The sequence below is a fragment of the Zootoca vivipara genome, chromosome Z, assembly GCF_963506605.1.
Source record: "Zootoca vivipara chromosome Z, rZooViv1.1, whole genome shotgun sequence".
Taxonomy (NCBI): domain Eukaryota; kingdom Metazoa; phylum Chordata; class Lepidosauria; order Squamata; family Lacertidae; genus Zootoca; species Zootoca vivipara.
The window spans coordinates 40,523,472-40,545,040 of record NC_083294.1 but is presented as its reverse complement, the minus strand read 5'-3'; the positions used below and the strand labels follow the sequence as shown (position 1 = coordinate 40,545,040).

The 21,569-nt window shown below is 43.1% G+C and overlaps 1 pseudogene; it reads left to right on the top strand.

Moving 5' to 3' along the window:
* The first annotated feature begins 17,590 nt into the window (after nt 1-17,590).
* LOC118084266 (regulator of G-protein signaling 3-like) lies at nt 17,591-18,897 on the top strand (annotated as a pseudogene).
* Nucleotides 18,898-21,569: the final 2,672 nt, after the last annotated feature.

The window sequence follows — 21,569 nt, the reverse complement described above, 5'->3', positions numbered from 1 at the left end:
AGTGGCTCTCTTCTCACTCTTTAGACAGAGTCAGGAAGCCCAGCTCATAACAGGTTGTTGTTGTTGTTTAGTCGTTAAGTCGTGTCTGACACTTAATGACCCCATGGACCAAAGCACGCCAGGCACTCCTGTCTTCCACTGCCTCCCGCAGTTTGGTCAGACACATGTTGGTAGCTTCGAGAACACTGTCCAACCATCTCGTTCTCTGTCGTCCCCTTCTCCTAGTGCCCTCCATCTTTCCCAGCATCAGGGTCTTTTCCAGGGAGTCTTCTCTTCTCATGAGGTGGCCAAAATATTGGAGCCTCAGCTTCAGGATCTGTCCTTCAAGTGAGCACTCAGGGCTGATTTCCTTAAGAATGGATAGGTTTGATCTTCTTGCAGTCCATGGGACACTCAGGAATCTCCTCCAGCACCATACACAGGTACAGGTACATCACAGGTACATCGTTCATTTTTAATTATCATTTTAGGCTGAAGGCCACATTTCATTCTGGGCAACCTTCCCAAGGCTGCATGTCAGGGCCAGTGACAAAAGTGAGTGGATCAATGAGCTTGGCTATGTTTATGACTTGTCAGACCAGCTGCAGCACATCATAGCAAAGTTATTTAAATAACACATAGTCCAGAGATAAAAGTTCTAATAATACTTTACTGAGCAGAACTGAACAAAAATAATGTATGATTTGAGGAGAAATAAACAGAGAGGTTTCGTCTTCTTCTTCTTTTCTTTTCTTTTACTTCAGGTCTTGTATGCAACAGGGAGACATGCAACTAAACATGCAAAGGACTAACACAGCCAGTCAGAGTACATGCTACCTAACTAAAGACCAGACTGCTCTGCCTGCTTGCTTGCTAAGTAACGCCTCCACTGTCTTGGCTAGTTAACTCAAATTGTAACAGAACTAACCCTTAAGTGACAAACTGAATGATCCCTGCTGTTGTACTTCCAATAGCACGGAACAGACATGAGCCCTAACTCCAACTCCCCTGAACCCAAATCAGCATGGCCAACAGTCAGGGATGGTGGGAGTCGTAGTCCAGCAGCATCTGGAAGGTGACAGGTTCCCCACCCCGATTTAAAAAGTGCTGAAAGGCAGTGCTGTGACATTCACTAAGATTGGGGTGAATGCCTTTGGTGGCATTAACACAGCATGCCATAGAATCTTAGAGTTGGAAGAGACCCACAGGTCATCTAGCACAACCCCCTGCAATGCAAGGTTCTCAGCTAGAGCATCCATGACATTCCAGAAGCAGGTACCCTGAGAGAGATCCCTGCATAGATTTCTTATATGGCATGTGGGTGGGTGTAGGGCACCTTGGGTCAAAGCACCACTCAACTGGATCCAAACGTAGATTAAAACTTGCTTCTTGATCTCAGAAACCATCATGCAAAATTTGGCTACAACATCTTAAGAGATGCCCCAAAGCAGCCAACAAATGATTGACCTTCCAAAATAGATAGATAACTATCTAAATAATCAGATAAATTGTGCTGCTTCCCTGGTCCCCATTAAACTTGATGGATGCATGAGATGCCGATGTAGCTCTAACATCCCAGCTTGGGCTCCATGTATTGCATGCAGCATGAATGTGGCCAGTGCATCAGGCGTGCCTTTCAGCGTTTAAACTTTTTCAGCCCTGCCTTTGAAGCGTAAAGAACGAAATGGCTCTTACTCTAATGCAGAATTGGTGGACGGGAAATGACATTAAGAAACCAGGCCTTCCCTAATGGGGAGCAGGACATAATTGAGTATAAAGAATCGTTAGCAGTTGAACTATAGTTGAACTCTGCTTCCTAAGAAAGCAGAAGCTGCTAAACTCGGTTTGCTTTCAAACTGTGTGGGTTTTTAAATGAAGAGGCCGGAAAAAATAGAAAGCAATGCAATTTGTTTACTGCGGGAATATTGGGATTCTTACCTGAAGAATCTTAGATGAAGCTGTGAGCTAATGAACCACTGCAGGTCTAGCAGCAGGCCCATTATGCCATTAAAGATGCAGTACTTGGCACCCTGAGACGGTTAGCCACCTTGCTAACGAACCATGCTTTACACAACCTTAATTAAGTCATTAGAGATGGAGACAGAATGAGAACATAAGAAGACCCTGATGAATCGGGCCAATGGCCCATATAGTCCTCTTCTCACAGGGATCAACCAGATGCCTGTGGGAAAGCCTCGAGAAGGACCTGAGCACAGGAGCCCTCTCCCCTCTTGTGGTTTCCAGCAGCTAGTATTCAGAAGCATTATTGCCTCTGACCATAAATTTGGCCAGCCATCTTTTAAAGTTGGTGGCCACCACTACCTCCTGCAGCAATGAGTTTCATAGTTCAACTATGCGAAGAAGTGCTTTCTTTCCTCCGTTTTGAACCTTCCAGCATTATGCTTCATTGGGTGTCAAATGACATCCAAAGCCAGTTAAATCTAGATATAAACAAACTCTTCCTTGGTTGGGTCCCATCGTACCTTTTAAGAACTCAGAATAAAGGGAGGAATCTTTTTCACAAAACTGGTATGTGTGTGTGTGTGTGTGTGTGTGTGTGTGTGAGAGAGAGAGAGAGAGAGAGAGAGAGAGAGAGAGAGAGAGAGAGAGATTGAGAGAGAGATTGAGAGAGAGATTGAGAGAGAGATTGAGAGAGAAGGTGTGCACCCGTGGTCCAGCGCATGGATAGTCTATGTGGTGATAGCACCAATGTTATGGGAATCATTCCTCATTGAAACACAAGAGGTCCCATCTGTACTGACATTCTGTGGCTTTGGTAGAAGCTCCTCTTGTTCACACCACCATTCCCTTGATATCCTGTTTCAATCTCTGTGTACTGTTTTAATGAGATGGTTTTATTGCATATTTTAATTATGGACCTTTGCAATTTAATGGGGTTGTTTTGCTGTGTATTTTAATTATGGTTGTTGTGGTTGCTTATATTTTAATGTTTGCATATTTCAGTTTTATACTGTACTTTGTAAACAACAACAGCAACAACAATTCCTGTAATTCCTGTATTTCTAGATGTGCTGTACCTTATACGCTTTTCGCCATAAACTCATTTCTTCAGTCACTTTCCATTTGGATTTTCATGCATTTTTTGTCTTCCTTGCCTATATATATATATATATATATATATATATATATATATATATCCCCCTTCCAACCTCTGCTATGATTTTTATTGATGCTGAACAGTGGCAAGGCCCTGAGGCCAAGAATAATAGTATGTCCAGAATCAAGTGGCTTGCCTTTGCTTCAATTTTTAACAGTTTCACTGCAGAAAAAAATGTCTCTGTTTCCCTTCTCTCCTTCACTGCCAAGGAGGCTACACATACAATAAATATTTAATAGGAATTCCCCTCCAGTGAAATTTGGGCCCCTGTAGCATCTCATTACAATGCCTTGGAATGGCACCCTTAGTTTCTTTTGCTTAATTATGCTAAGGAAGAACTGAGCGGCAAGGCTGCTGGGATCACAAAGTGATTAAATTCACTTGGCAAGTCTTTGGATATCTCATTATGATCCTCATTTAGGGTTTCTAATGGCCTTATTTTAAATAATACAAAAGTACTTGTTTGGGGAATGCTTCATTATCCTTGGCAAACATCCTCTGAACTTTTTATATGACTTTTTCCACAGTCAGCAGTGATATTGAAGGAAATGAATGGAACACCATTTTTGATCAGAGACTTAAAGAAACCTTTTTGTACACACCTCTGCATGTTTACTTGGAAGTAAGTCCTGTTGCAATTTGCATTTACAAACTGCCCAGAGGATGTGGTGGTCTATAAAGGACCCAAAATAAATGATAAAATTAAAATCCTATGCACATTTGCCTGGGGAACAGGGAGAGAATTTCACTTCACATTTCATTGTGAACCTACCTAATTTGGACATCCCAAAACAATACATGAACTTTCAAAACACAAGCATTCTTTTACATTCACATTCTCCAAATGGTGAAGGGGAACTTTTAGTGAATGCAACATACAGAAAGACAGCATAGAAAAATTATTTTACAGGAAATTAATGCAAAAAAGTATACTGTATGTTAGATAATTTTTTGTTGAAATACTGATGAATTAATTGCTTAATCAATTATACCAGTAAATATTTATAAATGACAAAAGCGGTCATTCTGAAGGGGGAGGGAAGCATTCTTCAGTTTTAGGTGACATCCTGAAGATGTGGTGGAGGCTGTTGTAGCTTTAAGAAATATGATGTATTCACATATTTACACTTGAGTTTAGTTGGAGAGAGTCCAGATCTTACAGCATGGTCATCTCAAGAGGGGCTTCTTCGCCACAGAAGTGCGGCACTGGAGTTCAGAGCTGATGATGATGGTGTAAGCTGCATGGAGATAGTACCTGAACACTACCAGTAAATGAAAAATGTAGCCTAGACAAGCAATACATGAGAATTATTATTAACTGAATGTTGCTCCATAAGTTCTCTATGGGAGGTGTGGGTGTCATCCGTGACTGAGCATGTTCTAATGTATCCAGCATGCCCTGCTAAAAAGTGAGGATGGAAGGGGCTCAACAATGCCATATAGGAAGGTTATCCCATACATCAGTGTTCTCGAAGCTACAAACATGAGTTTGACCAAACTGCGGGAGGCAGTGTAAGACAAGAGTGCCTGGCGTGCTATGGTCCATGGGGTCACGAAGAGTCGGACACGACTAAACGACTAAACAACAACAACATCCCATACATCGAGCACTGAAAGCATTAAAAGTCATCACTAAATTGTTATTTTAAAAAGTTGCAAAGCTACCATTGAAACCGCAAGGAACTGGGTGGTAAACAAATAATCGCAAGTCATTTTAGTTAGCTGCATCTTAGGAGCATACAGCCAGTGTAGTCCTATTGAACTAAGTGGGATTACCATTAAGTAAGTTTCTCGATCCTTGGAGCTGTCGATGCAATCCCAGGTGTGTTTACTCTGATGTAAATCCCTCTGAGTTCTGTGGGATTTACTTCATACGAAACGAGCACAGCGTTGTCCCTTTATTTCCAATTACTTTCAAAAGAACTCAAAACACCTTAATGGTTGAAATCCATTTTAGGAACTGAAACTTAACTTCCTCAATTACTTTTTTGTGCTCAAAAAATTGCTTGGTGGGTCTAATCCTGAATCTATAGAAATCAAAACGAAATGTTGATGGTTGCCTCTGTAAAGACAGGATTACACTCCGTATCTGTCATCCCACACAGTTACGCTTGACTTTGAGAAGATTTATGATGAAATAATAATGCTAGAGTTTAAGGCAACTCTCCAAAGTTGGCACCTGTGTAATGCCTTTTGACTAATTAGTGTGGGATCTGTTGATTAACTGCAGTGTGTGGTGCTTTGAAGATACTGGAGGTTTCTGCAAAAGGCAAAGCTTCTCCATTAACCTGAAGATCTCACATTATTTTACACCCCTTGGTTAATTCGTTCCTCACATTTTCCCTCCTGTAAGGCAGGCAGATATCATGGAAACATTTCACAAATGGAAATTTATTGTCAGCAGCTCTAACAGGTTGCTTGCAGCAAGGTTAAAACCAACCTTATTATGAGGACCATATCATTAAAGAAGAGCAACACTCACCTAGTCTTTGGAAATGGCAGCAGAATAATCCTGAAGATACAGTATGTTCCAATAATGAAGTATATTGGATTAGATCCCTGAGCCTGATCACCAAGACAGAGAACGTGGGAGTAGTCTCCTGTTTCACAGAGGAGGAACAAAGAAATCACTTCCTTGAACAGGAGCAAGGACTTGGTTCCGACCCAGTCATGCACCACTGATTTTATTTATTCACCCTTTTCACTTTTTTCACTTTCCCCAGAAATGTATGCTCTGCCTTTTCAATGCACTGAGTCATCAAGGCAGCTTAACACTCATGAGAAAACAATATAAAATAGCAATGAAAAGCAATGTAGTCTGGATAGATGACCCTGCACTCAGATAAATCACTGTGTGTGTCTCACGTAAGCTCACAGTTAGTGCTTTTGAACATGAACATGCCTTACATGGAATTAGAACATTAGTTCAGTGTATTTTCAACACTGACTGGCAGGGTCAGGGTTTCAGGGTTTCAGGCAGGGTTTTATTTTTCCTATCTGGAGATGCCAGGGATTGAACCCAGGAACTTCTGCTTGCCAAGTTGCTAGATCACCGCAGAGCCATGTCCCTTTCCCAAATAGAGTTCCTCTTTTGCTAGTCAATATTATATTCTGCTTAAGCACAGGAGAGAGAGAGAGAGAGAGAGAGAGAGAGAGAGAGAGAGAGAGAGAGAGAGAGAGAGAGAGAGAGAGAGAGATCCATTTGGCATGCAGGTGTCATTGCCTTGCCTCCCCCAGAAAATGTTCAGAAGATAGACAGTATATTTATCTTTAAAGGGAAGAAAGAAAACCTCCCCCATTTTAGATCTTTCATAATCCTCACAAAAACCATCAAGATGACGGGATTGCATCTTCCTTCTGTTAATAATTAATGTTGTACCTGAAGCAGTCACTTGCGCAAGGGAAACATCTGAAAGGATTTCCACTCCCTTTGATAATTGAGGGTATTTAGTGTCCTTTTAAACATAAAAGTTTAAATAACAGGTGATCTGCAACCTGCCTCCAAGTTCTTAGTTCAACAAAGCCTTTCTGCTGACAGCTAATAATTAATTAACAATGAATGGTGTTCTTCAGGCTGTCACGGTGATTGGCAGTATCATCTACTGGAAAGCGAAAGATTTGTTAATGTGGCAGACGGCAGTCTGGGAAGCATTAAGGCTTCACAATTCCCACAGCTTTTCAACTAAATGCCTGACATGACAGCTTGCATTGGTTTATATAGAAGAGAAGAGGGCAGGCACTTCTGTCATTACAAGTGTTACTTCACAACAGAGTCGGCCACTGTACAAAAGAACTATGAGAGCTGTTTGGTTCCTCAATAAGGGGAACACCAGAAGCATATGACAGAAGATCTCCAGCATCATTGTCTTACTATTCACTTCCAGGCACCATTCCAGGTACTTTAGATGTAGGAAACCCTAAAATACCCTTCAATGGAAACAGTTTCATGTTCGAAGGTTATCAAGGAAGTATACCTTTTTAGCAATATAATCAGTGCTCCAGTTTAGGATAGCTGTGGCACAGCAAATGTTCCTCTGAGTGGCAGCCACACAGCTATGGACTATTGGAGAGGGTTGTAGAATGTTTTGTGTATGCAGACCGGCGGTTTCCAGAGTTTTTCAGGCTACCAACCCATTGGTTTCATAAATGCATCCCCCCCACCAAAAAAAAACATTCAGAGTCGCAGTTTGCATGGCCTGCTACGGAAGATAACCAACAACAACAAAATCAAAACAGTAACAATTTTATTGCACATTTATTCAAAATTCCATTAAAACTATTTAGTTTAATTAATTCAACAAGACTGATGAACTTGACCTAATGATACAAGCTTTTCAAAGTGTGGTAGTCATTTTCACCTCCAGCACCCCTTGCCACCCTCTTGCCTCTTAGCATCCCCAGGCCTAGGTAATCCCACCACTCCCCAGGGAGCACACGCCTTGGGAACCTCTGCTTTATACCACCCCAGCTTCAATCCCTGGCATCTTAAAATGATTTGTTAATAGTGGGTGAAGAAGAGCATAAGAAGAGCCTGCTGGATTAGGCCCAATGGCCCACCTAGTCCAGCATCCTGATCTCACAGTGGCCAACCAGATGCTTGTGGGAAACCAGTGACCAGGACCTGAGCACAAGAGCACTCTCTGCTTCCTAGAAACTGGCATCGAGAAGCATTACTTTATTAGACCATAAAGGCAGAGCATAGCCATCATGGCCAGTAGTCATTGATCTGTCTGAGACACCAGACAGCTGCTGGGGGTGACCAGTGCTTAGGGATGATGTTTGTAGCCCAAAACATCTAAAAGGCACCAGGTTGGGGGAAGGGCACCAGGTTCAACTCCATTCCCAGAATGTCATTCATTTCAGCACCCTGGTCAGCTCCCAGGTTCATCTTTGTAAAGAGTAACCAACCCAATTATTAAACTTTGCTGTTCTTCTTGGGGTATCAGGGACTGGCAGGGCTCTGAGAAGTGTGTGGCAGAGGCAAAGGGGCTGGAGACTGACTCAAGAGAGGGGGCAGCAATTTATGGGGGTTTGTGCCACCCACGAGGCAGAAACCAGGGCTGGTGGAAGGTGAAGAGTGTGAGCAGTCAGAGGCAGGGGAAGGAGGCAGGACATGGCAGAAGTGGAGGAAGATGCTATTCAGACAAATGGCGGGCATGTCAAATCCCCACAGTCCCCTGCCCCACTGTCTCCTAGGGGGGTCTTGAAGAGGCAAACACATATATATAGAAGACTCTAGTTGCTTGCATGAACTCCATCAGATGAGAGTTCATAAGCCTGGAAGGGAGAGAGTGGACCCCCTGTTGCTTCAACTGTTCAGACAAGGTAGTTTCATTTCATGGTTGTTCTTGTATTTGGAGAACTCCACACTTAATAGTGATAGGTGAGCTAAAGTACCTGGAATGGTGCCTGGAAGTGAATAGTAAGACAATGATGCTGTCATATGCTTCTGGTGAGCTCCTGCCAACCTAGCAGTTCGAAAGCACATCAAAGAGCAAGTAGATAAATAGGGGGAAGGTAAATGGCGTTTCCGTGTGCTGCTCTGGTTCGGCAGAAGCGGCTTTGTCATGCTGGCCACATGACCTGGAAGCTGTACGCCGGCTCCCTCGGCCAATAATGCGAGATGAGCGCGCAACCCCAGAGTCGGTCATGACTGGGCCTAATGGTCAGGGGTCCCTTTACCCTTTACCTTTATCTCAATAAGGCATCTCTATTGGGTCATGGGTAATATGCAAAATTATTTTTATTTAGTGTATTGATAAATTATTTAAAGATCAGTTACAGGTAGGTAGCCGTGTTGGTCTGAGTCGAAGCAAAATAAAAAAATTCCTTCAGTAGCACCTTAAAGACCAACTAAGTTTATATTTTGGTATGAGCTTTCGTGTGCATGCACACTTCTTCAGATACACTAGAAACAGAAGTGTCAGACCCTATATATATACAGAGGGTGGGGGGGTGGGTGGGAATGGGTGATGGGCTGATGGGAGTGGTAAACCTGTAGATGGATGTTAATGGCTGCTGATGGCTGCAATTAGTCCTGGGCTGAGGTGCTAAAGAAAGCTTGATCATGCATAATGAGATAAGAATCCGATGTCTCTATTCATCCCAGGTGCTTCCATGGTTTTAAGCTTGGTAATGATTTCCAATTCAGCAACTTCTCTTTCCAGTCTGTTCCTGAAATTTCTCTGTAATAAAACAGCTGCTTTGAGATCTTGTATAGAATGTCCTGGGAGATTGAAGTGTTCTCCTACTGGTTTTTCAGTCTTATGGTTCCTGATGTCAGATTTATGTCCATTTATCCTTTGGCGTAGGGTTTGGCCTGTTTGTCCAATATAGAGAGCTGAAGGGCACCATTGGCATTTGATGGCATACACAATGTTAGAAGATGAGCAATTAAATAGTCCTGAGATGGTATGTTGGATGTTGTTGGGGCCAGTAATGATGTTGTCCGGGTGTATGTGGCAGCAAAGTTGGCATCTGGGTTTATTGCAGGCTCTGGTACCAGTGTCCATGTTAAGTCTGGTGGTTGTATTATTGTGGGTGAGGAGTTGTTTAAGATTGGGTGGCTGTCTGTAGGCAATGAAAGGTCTTCCTCCCAGAGCTTGAGAAAGGGAGCTGTCATTGTCCAGGAGAGGCTGTAGATCTCTGATGATGCGTTGTACTGTTTTAACTTGGGAGCTGTATGTGATGACTAGTGGTGTTCTGTTATTTTCTTTTTTGGGTCTGTCTTGCAGCAGGTTCTCCCTAGGTATCAGTCTGGCTCTGTTGATCTGTTGTTTAACTTCATCAGGTGGATATTTTAGTTCTAAAAAGGTTTGCTGTAGATCTCTTAGGTGAGATTCTCTGTCTGTAGAGTTGGAACAGATACGGTTGTAACGTAGGGCCTGGCTGTATACGATGGATTGTTTGGTATGTTTGGGATGGTAGCTAGAAGCATGTAGATATGTTTGTCGGTCAGTTGGTTTTCTGTATAAGGTGGTGTCTTGTATTTAAAGATCAGTTGATCAACTAAAACCATTTCCCTCAAGTGAAAGGCCTAAAACAAACTTACAGCTAATATTGTATCTCTTGGTGGCATTCATAGACATGAAACCACTAGGGCATTCTGATTGAAAGGCATTTATCTTCCAGTATACTTGGCTGTGGAACAAGCCGGAGAGTCTTGGACCAGTTCCTTCCAGGAATCACAGCCTTGTTGCAGTGAATAATTGTTGTTAACCCACTGTCCTTTGCAAAACTGGAGTACATCCTCAACGCCTCCTTTCAAATCAGCCCTCCAGTCCTGATTAATATTTTATACAGCACTGGCAGAACATAAGAAAAGGAACCTCAAGTACCATCGCAGGCTGGTAATAACATGCCCGCTTAATATGGTTATAATGTGTTACTGCAAAATATCCTGTCAGCATTTTTTATTTTTTTTTAAAAAAAGCAACATATTGACTATATCTGCTGAAAAAGAAAATGGCACATCCACAGGCGAGGAGACTGTGTTATCTACCACCCTGCAAATACTCTGGCAATGAGCAATCAAACATGAAAGGCAAATATCAGATCTAGCTCAAATTTAAGTTATTTAGATGATGTCAATTCACAGCAGTTAGTGATAGAATTTTCCAATCCACAGCAAGGGGGTGACCGCTATGGAAACATAGAATTGTAGAGTTGGAAGGGACCCCACAGGTCACCTGGTCAAGCCCCTGCAATGCAGGATCCCTATCAGGTAGCCAACCAACCTCTGCTTAAAAGCCTCAAATAAAAGATCATCTATCATCTCTCATGGGAATCTGTTCCACTGTCAAACAGCTCTTACTGTCAAAAAGTTCTTTTTGATGTTTAGTCAGAATCTCCTTTCTTGTAACTTACACAAGAAGCATGCCTGTTTGATGCTCTGAAGTGTGCCATGGAGATTTAAATACAAGTTATGGAAAGAACTTCGGTCAAGGCTAAATAAGTCATGACACAGCAAATTTCAGTGTCAATATAAAGTTTCTTTGCAGTAGCAAAGGTGACAGCAGAGGAGGCATCTGCAAAAACACAGCAGCACATGCAGTGCTTCAGTTTGCATGTGAGTATTCCTGGGGTGCTCCTATGTATTTGTTATTATTATGTGTGAAAAGTAACCGTGACCTTAACATTCATTGTGTGGGACCCAGACAAAATTAGTTGCGCTTAGGTCCCATTGAAACCGATTTAAAAGGTCAGTCATGACGACTAACATATGTTCCATGAATTTGAAAGGGACCTAACTGTGACAAATGTAGTCTGGATCCAACCAAGTTCTTCTTTCTTTTCCCCCTCTCCCTTACAATCCGACTACCGGTATATTTATCTCCAAGAGAAAGACACTAAACCTTGCTATGAATCTTTCTCACTCATTCTTCTCAACTCTCTCTCCCCCCCACTGCCTTTCCCCCCTCCTATTAATGTCCCCGATAAAACTCTGCATTAATATTATTATTAATAATAGTTTTATTTCTGTAGCACTTCCTTTCCCCTCTACATCCATTATTAGTTAGTGCTAATGTTTCCATTGGGGATAATGTGAGAGATAAAGTCCATTGGTGATAATGTGAGAAAGATAAAGTATTGGTAAGGGCATGTCCACACATGGATTTTTGTTGAGGCTCAGGACTGATCTACTCATTCATGTTTGTGGCTTGATTTCTAGCCACTTGTTGACTTTTCACCAATGAATCATAGAACTATAGAGTTGGAAGGGGACCCCAAAGATCATCCCATCCAACCGCCTGCAATGCACACAGCTCAAGAATCCCTAACAGATACAATTTCTGCTTAAAAACCTCCAAGGGATGAGAGTCCACCACCTTCCAAGGTAGTACATTCCATAGCAAAACAGCTCTTACCATCAGAAAATTATTCCTTATGTTCAGTTAGAATCTCCTTTCTTGTAATTTGAATCTGTTGGTTCTGGTCCTACCCTCCGGAGCAAGAGAAAACAAGCTTGCTCCATCTTCCACGTGACAGCCCTTTAGATATTGGTAGATGGCTATCCTCTGAGTCTCCTGTTTTCCAGGCTAAACATATCCAACTCCTTCAACTGTTCCCCATAAGGCTTGGTTTCCAGACCCTTGATCATCTTGGTTGTTCTCCTCTGCACATGTTCCAGTTCGTCAATATCCTGTGATGCCCTGTGATGCCCTGAACTAGACACAATATTCCAGGTGACCAAGGTAGAATAGAGCAGTATTATGACTTCTCTTGATCTGGACACTATTCTTCTGTTGATGCAGCCTTAGCATTTTTGGGATGTTGCTGTACCACATTGTTCACTAATGATATCAGCCCTCAGTTAATTTTCCTGCTCGGCAGGGGGTTGGACTGGATGGCCCTTGTGGTCTCTTCCAACTCTACGATTCTATGATTCTAACTCATTGTGTGAACATACCCCATAGGAAAATACCATATTTTCCAGTGTACTGTATAAGATGAAGTTGTTTTGTTATGAAAAAAGCTTTAACATTGTGGGTCATCTTATGCACGGATAGTGCAGAGGAGCGATGGGCCATTGGTGGCAACCACGAGCAGGAGATTGTCATAAATGATTGGGTGGGTGATTATTGCCTACTGCAAGGCCTGCTTGCAATTGGCTGCTGCAGCAATTGGGTGGACAATTGGTGGCTGCTGGTGGCGAGTGGGCAGACAATACCGTGTTTCTCATATTATAAGACATGTCTTATATTTATTTTTTCCTCAAAAAAACACACTATGGCTTATTTTCAAGGGATGTCTTATTTTTTTCCTCCTCCTCCTGCCGCGGCCGGCATTGCTGCTGCGCCTATCACTATGTCTTATTTTCGGGGTATGGCTTATATTCGTTGAATGCTTAAAAATCCTGCTATGGCTTATTTTATGGGTATGTCTTAAAATATGAGAAACAGGGTAGGTCGCTTTGTCGAGGCATGGGTATGACAGTGGTGGTCAGGCAGGTGAGCAATTGCAACCCCCCCCTCCCAAATTCCTGAATCTGGAGTCCCAAAAAATAGGGGTCATCTTATACATGGGGGCATGTTCTACAAAGAAAAATATGGTACCATGTGTGCGCTGATGTTGGATGGTGTGAATATGTTTTCACTGTCACACATGACTAATTTGTAACAGTTCATTCACAAGGGCAACAAATGAAGGGTATTGGAGGAGGAGAGGACTATCATTACATATCTTTAGGTACTGGGTAAAACATTTATAACCAGGCCTTTTGCTGATTAACATTCTAAAGCATTTAAAATGTGGGAGGGTTGGGTTATTGGTTTGTTTCTCTTTTCTTTTGTATTTTGTGGTATCGTTTTGTATTTTTATGATGTGAACTGTCCAGTGATCTTCAGATGAAGAGTGGTATACAAATTTAATTAATAATAATCAAGATAATGATATTCATATCCAGCCTCTTCTAATTTACTACACACACTATATATATATACAGTATATATATATATATATATATATATATATATATATATATATATAGTGCCACTTCACTGCTCTATAAAAAGCTTCTTGGGAAAGTATTAACAGATGGCCTCTTACTCTCTGAGACTGTTAGCGGCACATCCAGATGGCAACCTGGAAAAAAAGAAAAATCAACTTAGATTTCTGAAAGTGGAGGAAAATGTGACAAATATGTTTGCTGTGAAAATGCATGTGCATTCAATGTGGAAGTAAGGATCAAATATCCCCTGGGTAAAAGGTGTCTTTCCTCTCAATACAGGCTTTGTTTCACACAAAGTAGAAACAAAGCTTTGACTCAGACCAACACGGCTACCTACCTGTAACAAGGTAGAAGAGTTCCTTATACTGTATGTTGGAAGGCTTGAATCCAGAATAGAGAAGTGGCTGTCTCTTCCTATCTGAGGTTGTCTGTTTCTGTAAAATTTGTGAGGCAGGCTTTCCCCTGCTTCCTGTCACTTTCCTCCACCTTTGGGTTGCATTTGTCAGCTCGGCAGGGAGGAAGATGGGGACAAAACTAGAATCAGTTGGCTGCATCTGGTTTTCCTGTAATAGAATCATAGGACTGTAGAATTTGAAGGGACCATTTGGGTCACCTAGTCCAACCCTCTACAATACAGAAAACCTTTTGCCCAACATGGGGTTTGAACCCATGGCTCTGAGATTGAGTCTCATGCTCTATTGACTGAGCTACAATCAAAACTCGGTTGTCAAACGTAATCTATTCTGGAAGACCGTTCAACTTCCAAAACATTCGACAACCGAGGCACAGCTTCCGATTGGTTGCAAAAGCTTCTTGCACTCAAGTGGAAGCCGGGTCAGGTGTTCAGGTTCCGAAAAGTGTTTGGAAACTGGAGCATTTACTTCCAGGTTTTCGGTGTTTGGGAGCCGAAACATACAATAATGGAGGCATTCGGAAACCGAGGGTTTACTGTATCAGCCATAATCTGCCATTGACCCCATTTCCACCTAGTGTTGACCTCCTGGCTTTTGGTCTTACTAGTCCCACCAGCCACCAGTAGCTGGAGGTGTGAAAGGTTGTGACACAGGAGAGGATCTTACAGTGACTGTGCCTGGACAGCATAACTTCCTAACTCAGGTCAGTTTAGCTCCTTCTCTTCTTTCACCATCAGGCCAAAGCATTCCACATTCATTGAAGTTCGTTTGACTTTCTGAGCTGAAAGGTTTTTCTGAACAAACTTTTTTTTTTCATCAAAGGTATCAGACTGTGGCATTTCTCTTATTTGTTTTGTTTTGTTACATGTTTCCTTTTAATTAAGAGAAAGCCTTGTAAACTGCCTTAAGGGTTGCTTTGACAATGGGTGGGAGGAATAAAAATATTCTAAACAAGCAAACAAATAAACAAGGCATTGGGAAATCCAGCTGAACATGTTTTCTCAGAGAATGCTTGAAATGGTGCAAGTTGCAACTGCGGTAGGTGACAGTTATCTATATATATAAAAATGTAGGCATTGCACGCGCGGATGTAACAGCCTTTCACCATAACTGCTGAACCAAATTGCATCAAATTAGGACAAAGCGTACCTTGCCCTTCAGGGAGGGATCTAGCATAAAAAAAATTATCAAAAACCACACCTTTCACACCTAAAATAATGATTAAACACAAAAAGTGCCGCCCAAATTAGACATCACCAGCAGAACGTCTGAAGACTCCAACATCATCCAATAGAAAGAAAGAAAGAAAGAAAGTCTCTGAAAGAAAGAAAGAAAGAAAGAAAGAAAGAAAGAAAGAAAGAAAGAAAGAAAGTCTCTGAGGGCAGGGTGACGTCACACACACCCAACATGCTATAATCACCGAAACGGCCATTACCCCTCAAAGCCAGACGACGGGAGATACGGAGAGTCCAAAAAACGCCGCAAACACCCCACTAGCCAACCCACACCCCTGTCGCCGCCACCAAAAACCAGACCTCCACCACAAACACCCCACTAAACACCCCAGACCTCAAGGCACAGTGGGCTGCCTGCAGGCCTGACCCCCTTAGGGGCACACCCCAGGCATTCGCCCCAGGCAACAATAACATACGCTCTACTGCTGGCATAAATTAATACAGATACAACTAAAAACACACGGCAAATATAAATATTTTTTCCAAAAAAGGCCCCCAGAAAACAATTAAGTACTGTAACCCAATAGAAACTGCACTGGAAACATTTAAAACTATTTAAAAGCAGACAAAAGAAAAGGTGAGGGAAGTGCAGCACAAGACTCTGCCACAATAGCCAGTCAGTGGGCAAAGACCTGCTAGAAGAAAAACATTTTGCCTGCCAGGAAAAGGAAAGCAGAAAAGCGGCCAGCCTAGCCTTCCACAGAATATACATTTAATGCAAGATTCACATTGATTATACATTGTTGTACACATCATTAGATTGAACTACATCACAAAATTCAGAGTAGCGCAACCTTTGAAGGAGGGCTGTATTTTGGTTTATGTGTGGTTTTGGGAAGTGCAAATTAGGAAGGTTTGCATCAAAATGCGAAGTGATTTTTTTAAATAAAGAAAATCTTCATTTATAGTTATGACAGATGTTTGAATAACTGTCATTCCTCTAGTACTTGCTTCCAGAGCTATTACATAACTGTGATGTTGCATAGCTCAAGTTCTTTGTTAGCAAAATGTTGGTAAAAATGAGCAATTTTTACTGATCGGGAAATGTGTGAATGCTTTCTGATCTGATAGATAACACAGGCCCCTCTCTGTCCTAAACGGTCTATTTATCAGTGTCTTAATTCCAGCATTTCATTATTCAACCCTGAAACACGGGTACACAAAATTGTGCTTGCCATTTTTTAAGAAGAAACCCATAAAAATGCAAAGGAGAAAGCTGTCGTCTTGCAGCCAAAGGGAGGAAAAATATTTCCACAAAGAGCTATTTGTTGTTTACACCATCAAATATTTATAATGATGCCAGATGTATGAAAATTATTACAGGGAGAGTTCCCCTCTTTGCCTTCTTGCTGGCCTGGTGCCAATTTTCACAGGCTGTAAACTATAATAATATCATTCTAGAGAGATAGCATAATAACAGGAGTAAGGGACAGTCTCCAGCTATTCCACTTGACAAACAAACACTCTTCTATGTAATAGAAGAATCCCACTGTTAGGCACACAGTCCAATCCTACATGATGTAACTCAGAAGCAAGTCCTACTGAGTTTATAAAAACTTACACTCAGGTGGGTTAGGCCCACTCTTAACTGGCCACACAAAGCATAGAATCCTAAATGGGGTGGGTGTATGTACTTTCCGTGTGCTGTTTCCGTGGGCGTTTCCGTGTGCTGCTCTGGTTCGCCAGAAGTGGCTTTGTCATGCTGGCCACATGACCTGGAAGCTGTATGCCAGCTCCCTCGGCCAATAACGTGAGATGAACGCCACAACCCCAGAGTCGGTCACGACCGGACCTAATGGTCAGGGGTCCCTTTACCTTTACCTTATGTACTGAAGGGAGGGCTGCAGTTCACAATATATTCTGTTTACCCCTCTTGATATGAACCTAACTAGCGCCTTAGATCTCGATTTGAGGCCCTTCTTCACATGCCCCCTCCATTAAATGTCCGGAGGGTGGTCTTTTTTGCAGTGGCTCCCCATTTGTGGGATGCTCTTCCCAGGGAGGCTCACCTAGCACCTTTGTTACATATCTTTAGGTGTCAGGAGAAAATGTTTCTATATAGCCTTTGGCTGACTAAACATTCTGTGATGTTGGTGGGATGGGGGTTATTGGTTTGTTTCTTTTTTTAGCGTGTATTTTAAGTCTTCATTTTGTATTTTTATGTTGTGAACTGCCCTGTGATCTTTAGATGAAGGGCACTATGCAAATTTATTTAATAAAGATAATATCAATCTGAGTCCCTCTCCTGGGGCCCTCCTTTGATGGAGGCTCAGAGGGTGACAAAAAGGGAAAGGGTCCGGGGAAGGGAAGGGTGGGGGGGCCTTCGCTTCCTCTGAGGTCTCAGTGGATGCAGATGCATCTCTCCACATGGGGGGTAGCCGAATTGTATCTGGAGAGGGCCAAAGACATGAAGACCTAGCTGGGGATCTTCCAAAGGCGGAACAAATCTCCTGGAGCCCCTCCAGCCAGCAAGGCGGACAAAGCCCTCACGTCCCTCAAGCCATCTCCTGAAGAAGCTCTCAAGTGGGGAGAGGCCCTGGAAAAATTGCTTCAGCATAAATATGGTCTGGCCGCCTTCCATGCCTTCCTGCACACTGAATTCAGTGAGGAGAACCTGGAGTTATGGCAGGCATGTGAAGACTACAATAAGATCAAGTCCCAGTCTAAGATGGTTTCCAAAGCCAAGAAGATCTATGCAGAAAGTGCATTATCTAATCAAAGATAATGCGGGTTGCGGAAGGGATGTAGAAATCCTCCTGGTTTGGGTGGGTGCTGGGGATCTGCAAGACAGTGTGCTTAGGGGGCGTGCATGAATGAATGTGTAATTCTGATTGGCTAATGGGCCCTCTATTTATTCCTGGCATCGTTTGAATTTGGTCACTCGTGCTGGTTTTGAATCTCCCTCCCACCCGCCGCTTATTTTAAGGTGTTAGCCTGACATTGCTTTGCCTTTCTAGGGGTTGCCTGTATTCAGGGGCCCAGTAGGAATTTTGCCATCTGGCTGATTGGCCTTGCCATTTGGTTTTTGCCTACTGCTAAGCAAATCGTCACAACTTGTTAGGTTGGTGGTTAGGCTTTTGGTTAATTAATTTGTTGGAGGAGGGGTGTGGCATCTACATGCCAACCCTCTTCTTAACATTGCTCCATATAGAAGTATTCCGTTAAAGGAATCCTGGGGCTTTGTCTCTCGTCCTTACATCCCTGCTAAATGGCGGGGCTGGGGGGGCCTCTTTACAGAGACTGAGCCTTGGGGAACACTCATGGACAAGAGGGGGGAATGTCTGGGCACAGCTACCTCCTCTCCCATTGGGTGTTTACTTGACTTCCCTTTACACGTGGGAAAGTCAGAGCTGGTCCTGTCCAAATTGAACAGATGGTGATGGTCCTGACCCAAGTGGTCAGATGGAAATGGTCCTGCCCCTACGGGCAGATGGAAATTGGTCCCGTCCCAAAGCGGGGGACAGATGGTTTAACCAAAAGCCTAAGCCAACACTGAACTAAATAATTGTAATTAAATAAAGTTGTGGCCAAAATAATGCCAAAAACCCAAACCAAAATTAAGTGTCCTGGTGTGAGTTATTTGGGGGGATTTCGGGCATCCTCGTCACGCAATATAGTGCAACCCAGTCCTGCAAAGAAGTTAACCTGGACTCCTACACCCAGGAGCATACCAAGGACAAGAAATGCTCAGGCAGCCCTTGACTGCTTCCAGCTGTCATCTGTTCCCCTAGGCTTTTTATTGAAATCATCTAGCTGGATGCTCAACAGGTTGTGTCCATGACCACTGCACAACTTCCTGTTCGGTGTTTTTTATTACTTCAGGTGCAATATTATTAATATTATTGTTACTGATTTTGTTTATGTGCCTCTTCTCTCGCCGCCGCTGCCCACCTCCACCATCATCTGGAACTTTGCAGTGGAGCAAATGTGCCTAAATTCTGAGTGTGTCCAGCATCTCTGACGATGCTGATGACTGATGACATCTGCTGTACCTGCAGGTAGCTGAGAGATCTGTAAGAAGAGGGCTGAGGGCAGACTGTGGCCACTGCAGTCAACACAGAGAGATGAAAGAGAGCTGTGTGAACGGGATGCTGACTGTGCTGATTGGGCCGCCATAGGGGAGAGTGTGCCTGTATGTGTGTCTACATGTGCACTCGCCACAAGGCCCCTGCTTGCTCATGCTTTTTTCCAGGAAGTTGTGACTGCCTCCTCTCTGGAGGAATCTGGTGGGCGGACGCTTGGCCAAGGGCCTGGTTTACAATTCAAGTCCATCTCTGCAGTGATATTGACTGATGCAGCAAATGTGTTGTTTATTTTCTGGGGAAATGCAATGTGAGCAATTGCAATAAGATCCATGTATACAAATTTACCACCTTGTATGATGGAGTTAAATCAAGCATGCTATTCGTGCATATGAAAGTTGAAGGGTGGGTTTCATAAGCAGTAAAGGCATCAAAAAGATGAACAAATAAAGGGGTACCAAAGATATACCTCACCTGGGGCATCCTTTTGTTTAGGGCTGGACACATCTGATAATACCCCAGGTATCAAGCTGTATTCAGTATGAAGATATAAGCAAAGAACATCTACCATCAAGAAATACATCTGCTACCAACTTAAAGTAGCCTAGCTAAAGAATACAAGGGCTCTGGGACAGATGACAACACTGGGATGAATGACAAACAATTGTAGGGGTCCTTTGTTTCAGGCCAAAGGTTGCATTCACCTCCGGACAACTTTCTGAAGGTCATGTGCTAGAAAGTGGGCAGGTCCGGAGGCAAAGTAAGACAGGTGCTGAATGTAAATTCTAACTTTGTACAGTAGGCTGATGTCTACACACATTCACACAACCCCTTTCTATCCTCCATCCAGGGGAGCAAGGGACATTATCAGAGTTCAAAGGCACATTCCAGATTGAGAAAAAAACACCTGCAGTGCAGAGCAGAGCTGGTGGGTGCTGAGGCCTGGGGAGAATTCCAGGGGCCAGGTGTGACAAATTGAAGCACTTTTGAAATGTTTATTCCTGCCCGGCTGGCAAAGAGTTAACCCACCTCCAGCCTGACGGACATAGAACTCTGATGGGGGCGGGACTGTGCCCGGTTTGAAAGGAGGGAGTGTCGGTTTGGTCAGTTAGGAGGGAGAGGGAGGAAGGTGTGGTGTGATGTTATGTGGTGGCTTATATGAAGACAGTTAAGAGGCTAGGAAAACTTAAAGTTAAATGTTTGACTGAGTTTATTTTGTACAACTGGAACAAAGCTAATTAATAAATGACACGTTAAAGAATCACTTATGTTTTTAACACAATAAAACTTCATCTCTGTTTTTGCCAACAAGAGGTCCGTTTGTATTTTTCCAGCGAGGTACCAGGACTCACAGCCGTGGTGACTCAAGAGAGGGCCAAACTCACCTCAGGCAGGGAGGTGGTGGTTTGTGTCCTGAAGTTACACGGAGGAGGCTTAGAAGGGTAACCTGAGGTGCCAAGAAGTTGCCAGAGTGCCTAGGGCAAACTTCTACAGTGGGGGAATCCAACTGAGGGAGACCCTTTACAGGAGGCAAGAGGTTATTCCTGGGGGACAGCCTAGAGTTTCTTAAGGTACCAGGCCACGTAGGCTGGAAGGCTCTCCTTACTTAGAAACCCATCAGTAAAAGGGGTTGATTTTTGAGGCGGCAGGAGCAGAGGGTGGGTGTTTTCCCCTCTGGATTCCTGTGTCGCAGTGATAGTAGGAGAGAGTGGGACACGGGTCGTCACATTTTTGGTGGCAGCGTCGTGATCGAAATTAAAAGCTCACGCGCCTAGTTTGGTTTGAGTCTGTCAGGATTTTCCTGTGAGGAAAATGACTCACGTAAGAAAACCCAGAGAGGCAAAAGGAGATGAAAGAACGGAAGGGGCTGAGGGAAGCCCAGGTTCTGAGGTAGAACTGATGAAACTACGAATTGAGATGGCCCGAATTGAAGCTGAGAGGGAAAAGATAGCAGCTGAAAGTGAGAGGGAAAAAGCCAGAATTGAAAGTGAGAGAGAGAGAGCTAGGATTGAAGCTGAAAGTGAGAGGGAAAAAGCCAGAATTGAAAGTGAGAGGGAAAAAGCCAGAATTGAAAGTGAGAGAGAAAAAGCCAGAATTGAAAGTGAGAGAGAAAAAGCCAGAATTGAAAGTGAGAGAGAAAAAGCCAGAATTGAAGCTGAGAGGGAAAAGATAGCATCTGAAAGTGAGAGGGAAAAAGCTAGAATTGAAGCTGAGGAGAGAATGCAGTCAGAGAGGATAAGGGCACAATTAGAACAGGACAGAATGAAGCTTGAAGAGATACGTTTGCGATCAGAATTAACTAGTAGCCCAGTTAATAATGATAGTATCGCAATTAATTTAAAAAGGTTCCCC